We start from the raw sequence: 5942 nt of genomic DNA, 5'->3' as shown, positions 1-5942 counted from the left end.
AAGTCACATCCCCTGCCCCACTCAAGGTGGAGATTATACAGATGTATACATACTAGGAGACATGGGTCATTTGGGGCCATCTCAGAGTCTGTGTGGCAGTAAGGAGAGGGTAAGTAACTTACTTAGTCTTAACCCTTTCGGGCTAATGTAACAAAGCACCACTGACCGAGTGGCTTATAAACCACAGACATTTCTTCCCCCCCTCACAATTCGAGAGGCTGGGAAGTGAAAGATCATGACACTAGCAGATTTCGCGTCTGGTAAGAACCCACTTCGCTATAATCTCACGTGGCGGAAGGGGCCAAGGAGCTCTGTGGGGTCTCTTTATAAAAACACTAATCCCATTCACGAGAGCTCTGCCCTCACTACCTAGTCACCTCCCAAAGGCCCTGCCTCCTAATACTATAACCTTGGAGATTAGGTTGCAACATAGGACTTTTAGGGGGAACACAAACATTCAATCCATAGCACTTGACCACATTCGCTACTAATAGACAAGCCAGCATTTGAGCACAGGAAGTGCAGTTCCAGAGGAAAGTGAGACTCAAGTGGTTTGGGAATTGGCTACCCGTAGAAATAAGTTTGTACTTCTAGTTTGTCATCTTTTGGATGAGTCACTAAAACAAGGGTTGCTGAAGATGTAGGCTTTTTTGTAGTTGATATTTTACCCCACACAGGTTTTCCAAAAAATGTGAAAAAAACATTAGGTGGCTTTGACACAACTATCTAAATTTCCAGGAGCTTTTACAAAAATAACCAGATGATACGGTACCACGACTTCCTCCATTTTCAGGCAGCAACAACGATGGGCTAGAACTAAGTAAAAAACTTAGTAACGCTGTGCTGCTCTGATTCCAACAACTCCCTTTGAGCCCAATTGTTGTTACTAGCATGCCATTTAGCTGTAGGCATTCAACTTTGCTACTAGTGCAATTGAACAGAGAATGCGGTATGAGCACTGGATCGTGAACTCATTTGTGGGCAAATTTAAAGTGGTTTCTCCCAGGTATCTAACACATCTGAAATTGCTTTGAATAATGTGAAATTTATACATAGACATTAAAGATCACCTCCAAAATGCGAGGTTAGCTTCACAAAATTACATTTATATTTGTAGACAATTAAGATTACTTCTTCGCTACCCCCACTTGAGAGAAAGCTACCTGCTTATCTGCTCGTGAACCATCTAGTTCCATCTAGTGGCAGCTGACTGAAATATAAATGCAACACCTTGGAGGCACTCAACAGCCTTCCTGGAAATAGAATTATTTATGTGTTCCTTTATTTGGACAATGGGCATATGTTCTGTATGCTAGGAATTATATTAATAAACCTAATTATAATAACTGAAATTATGAACCATTGAAATGCACATGATAAATAATTTCAATGACGTCCTAGACTGAGTCCTGTGGCATACAGGAACACTACCTGGGTCTTCTACATTTTCCAACATTCCATGCTTCCTTGGTTCAAATTCCCTTGATTATTTACATAAAACTGCAAGGTTGATTTGGGGTTATGAATACTATCCTTGGCAGGCTCCTTCTAAATTACCATATAATTGCATGTTAATTGTCATATTCTTTATCCTTGAAAGAAACTTATATAGAAATTATAATTACAGCTATTAGATTCTAAACTCTGGCAATTAGGTGATTCAAACTGGCTCTTTCCCTCTTAGAATTCCTTAGGAGCATATCACAAAAGAGGAATGGTATTTCCCACCGCAGTCCCAGCTGGGAATTCTGATTGTCCCATGATTTCACAGCTGCAAATCAGCCCCCACCCTCTTACACTTGTCTCTGGCCAATGATGCTTTCTTTAATTAGTACATGACTTAACTTCAGTCCTGACTTATCTGTTGCCTTGGTCCCTGGGCTACCTGAGTGTGGGCTGGTCTAACTGGGAAATAATACCTTCTTGTACATTGATGTTATTTGCCCGACATTGAACAAAGGGAAGAACGATTCGTCTGGCTGTTGAATTTGCTTTATCAACTGAATTTGCATTCTCTGGCAACTTCTCTCTCTTATAATCTAGTCTGGTGTCTAGGCTTTGTACTTCTATTTGTGGTGTTATTATATTCTTATAGTTCTTTTATCTCCCCCATCCTGAGAATGGCCTCTAGAAAAAATCACAAGGCTGCACCAGTTTGCATTCCCACCAACAGTGCAAGAGGGTTCCCGTTTCTCCACATCCTCTCCAGCATCTATAGTCTCATCTATAGTCTCTTTGTTCATTTTAGCCACTCCGACTGGCGTGAGGTGATCATTGGGTGTTGTATGGAAACCAATTTGACATTAAATTTCATATGTAAAAAAAAAGAAAAGAAAAAAACCACCAGGTGCTGTGCTTCATCTAAGCCAGTGTGAAACAGCCTGCAGACTGTGGTTTAAGGAGCTGTAGGGCCCTCCTTTTTTTGAGGCAGTATGTAGGTCAAGCCTACTCAATTGTAAAACATTAAAATGCACGTGATAGGGGGTGGGTGGCTCAGTTGGTTGAGTGTTCAACTTTGGCTCAGGTCATGATCTCACGGTTTGTGGGTGTGAGCTCTGCATTGGGGTCACTGCTGTCAGCCTAAAGCCCACTTCAGACCCTCTATCCCTCTCTCTCTGTCCCTCTCCTGCTCTCTCTCTCCTTCTCTCTCTCTCTCTCTCAAAAATAAATAAACATTTTAAATAGATAAATAAACATTAAAATACATGTGATAGATAATTTCAACAATGTCCTATAGCAAGACCTCTTTTTTTACTTTAAATTTCCAGGGTCCCTTTCACTCCCCTGGGTGATTAAGCCACATAGATAATAGCTTTGCTGTAGAAGTCTATGTCAACTACATGTATACTAGAGAGGAGAGCATAGTTGAGGAAACCTGTGATTCCTGGCATTTCTCTCTGCTGGCCCCTGAAGTTTTAGATAAATTTCCTTGAAAGAAAACTTAGAGAAAGCTACCCAAGGGGTTAGAACATAGGACAGAAAATGAAAGTGGGGATAGGATGAAATGACAGAAGTACATATTTGGTTTTTGAAGTAGCAAATATTCATTAAGTGTCTACATTATGCATGGTAAGATATTGGACACTGAGGGGAGATATAAAAACAACGCAAAACATGTTTCCAGGGGCTCGAGATGATCTGCAAGCTGACATTTATTTGTGAAACAGTTAACAACGGCATGAGGCACAAGTCAAAGTGCTGAAAATAAATGGTATGTGCTACAGAAGTCTCTCATAGAGGACATGGGGTGAGAGCCTAAGAGTGAAGAAGTTCAGGCACTATCCTTACATGGGCACAGGTGACTTAGAATTGGGCTATGTATGGTATTTGGTGGAGAAAAGAAGAAAACTAATCAGGCTAGGATGATTTTCTCTGAGCAACTGAAGGCAGGAGTTGAGACTTTAGCCATGGACACTAGTCTTTATAGATATCTGAATAGAGACATAACATAGAAACACTGGAGGAGGAAAGACGAGTTAGGGAACAGCAGAAAGCCAAATTTGCCTAGGATGATAACTAGGAATGAATGGGAAAGACAGGAAGAAAGGATTTTTTTTCTTTTTCTTTTTTTTTTTTTTTTTTTTTGGTTGCCTGGACATGGAAAATTACTGAGATGGAAGGGGCAAAGAAGACTGAAGTTTACAGCCTGAATGACTCAGCTTGTGGGAGTGACCCAGTCAGTATCAGTTAGATGATTTAGTAAAGGGGAAAGCCCCAGAATTTTAACAAGTACAATCACAGAGTCATGAGGTGGTTTTGTTTTTGGTTTTTTTTAAGATTTTTTTTTTATTTTTAGAGGGAGAGAATGTGAGCTGGGGAGGGGCAAAGGGAGAGAGAGAGAGAGAAAGAGAATCTTAAGCAGGTTCCACACTCAACACAGAGTCCAACACAGGGCTTGATTCCATAACCCTAGGGTCATGAGTTGGGCTGAAATCAAGAGTCAGACACTCAACTGACTGAGCTATGTAGGTGCCACAGAATCATGAGGCTTTAAAGCTAGAAAGGGCATCTATTCTAGCCCCTTCATTCTGCAAGAAAGCAACTGAGGCATTGACTTGACTCAATCCAGGATAGCAAACAGGGTAGCATAAGAATGTAGCCACATCTGTATCTTCTCTTACCAGGTCATCCTGTCTGTTCCACTATCCTTTCTGCCCAGTTCTCTGTCTCTTAAACTATGGACTGAGGACCAGAGTCCATCCGCAGCCAAATATGACCAAATAAGAAAAAAACAGACTGAATTTTTTAAAACGCTAAATTTATTCATTTAAAGAACTGACCTTTACTCTGTGACTGTGTCCGGGCTAATGGTCATTTATGAAATGAGGAATTGATACAAGCGGTGCAATTTTTACTGTCTTAGCATAGTAAAAATCTACTAATCAGGGTGCCCGGTGGCTCAGTGTGTTAAGGGTCTGACTCTTGCTTTTTCTCAGGTCATAATCTCACAGTTCTGGGTTCAGCCTCACTTTGGACTCTGTGCTGACAGCACAGAGCCTGCTTGGGATTCTCTGCCTCTGCTCTCTCTCTCTCTCTCAAGAACAAATAAATATTTTTTAAAAAGCTAGTAATCTAGGGGCGCCTGGGTGGCTCAGTCTGTTAAGCGTCTGACTTCAGCTCAGGTCACGATCTCGCCCTCCATAAGTTCGAGCCCCACGTCAGGCTCTGGGCTGATGGCTCAGAGCCTGGGGCCTGCTTCCGATTCTGTGTCTCCCTCTCTCTCTGCCCCTCTCCCGTTCATGCTCTGTCTTTCTCTGTCTCAAAAATAAAAAATAAAAAATAAAAAAGCTAGTAATCTAAGTTCTTCTTTTTTTTTTTTTTTATAGTGCCCTTTAAAATCTAAGTCTGAGAGTCACTTCTCCGCAGGAGGGCAAATTGGGAGTGATCTATATTTTCCAAGACATACCCACTTGGGGGTAAAAATGTAGCCACAAAAAGCATTAGAAAACAGTGTTTTCAAGGTCTCTGCCCCCACCCAGGAGGCCAGGATTAGAGCCATTTTCTCTTTATCACAGTTCTCTTGCGCTGGGAGTGGGCAGGAGCCCACGGAATGGACACAGGTGTACGGGCGAGGGAATGAGAGGTACCCCCACCCCCAACCCAGGATTCTGAATCCGTTTCCTGGCATAGACCAAGGCTTAGTGGTAGTACCGGGATAATGAACCCCAATTCTTTGATATGGCCATCTGATATTTCTTCAATCCTCAATCATTTGTAAAGTCTCCAGCAGAAGTGGCTTCAAGGCATCCTTCCAGCTAGATTGTCACTTTTCCATGCAGACAACGTTGCTGCTGTGATCTGTGTGTGTAGAATGCCTCTGTCCCTTACAGAAATAGACCTGCCTGTGCTCCAGTGAAGCTTCGCAACGCCTGAATCCTGGGCTGAGCTCAGTCCCGGGGTAGGTGGAACATTACAAGGGTCACTAAGCTACAGGACTCAGGTGCACTGAGTTAGCGGGCACAAAGGTTTGCGGCAGGCAGCATCTTCAAAGATTCAGCGAGAGCTGCTCGCTTCTTCCTGAATATGACGTAAAGGGCAAGAGCACCGCACCGAGAATTAAGGGATCTGGCAGCTTATCCTACAATGTAGGGAGGGAAACAAGACACCGTACTTGGGCCTGCTGCCTCAATTCCAACAGTACAGGCCTAGGATTCCCCGCAGGAATACAAGATTCCAAAGTCCAACAGGATTTGAACTAGCACCGTCACGGCGGAGCCACGTGGGGCCCGGTGGGAATCCCCTGGCTGGGCGCTCGAAGCCCAGGACTGCAGAGACTCTACTCCCCCGCTACGCGTGGAGCATCAGTGGGCGGTGTGCGCGTCCCCGTCGGACTCAGCGTGCGCGTCCCCGCCGGGCTCAGCGTGCGCGTCTCCGCCGGGACTGCAGCCGCCGCCGAGGCCGGGCTCGGTCGGGTGGGCGGGGCCGAGCGGAGCGGAGCGGGG

Source organism: Prionailurus bengalensis, chromosome B2 (assembly GCF_016509475.1).
Source record: "Prionailurus bengalensis isolate Pbe53 chromosome B2, Fcat_Pben_1.1_paternal_pri, whole genome shotgun sequence".
Classification (NCBI taxonomy): Eukaryota; Metazoa; Chordata; class Mammalia; order Carnivora; family Felidae; genus Prionailurus; species Prionailurus bengalensis.
This window is presented reverse-complemented; position numbering follows the sequence as displayed.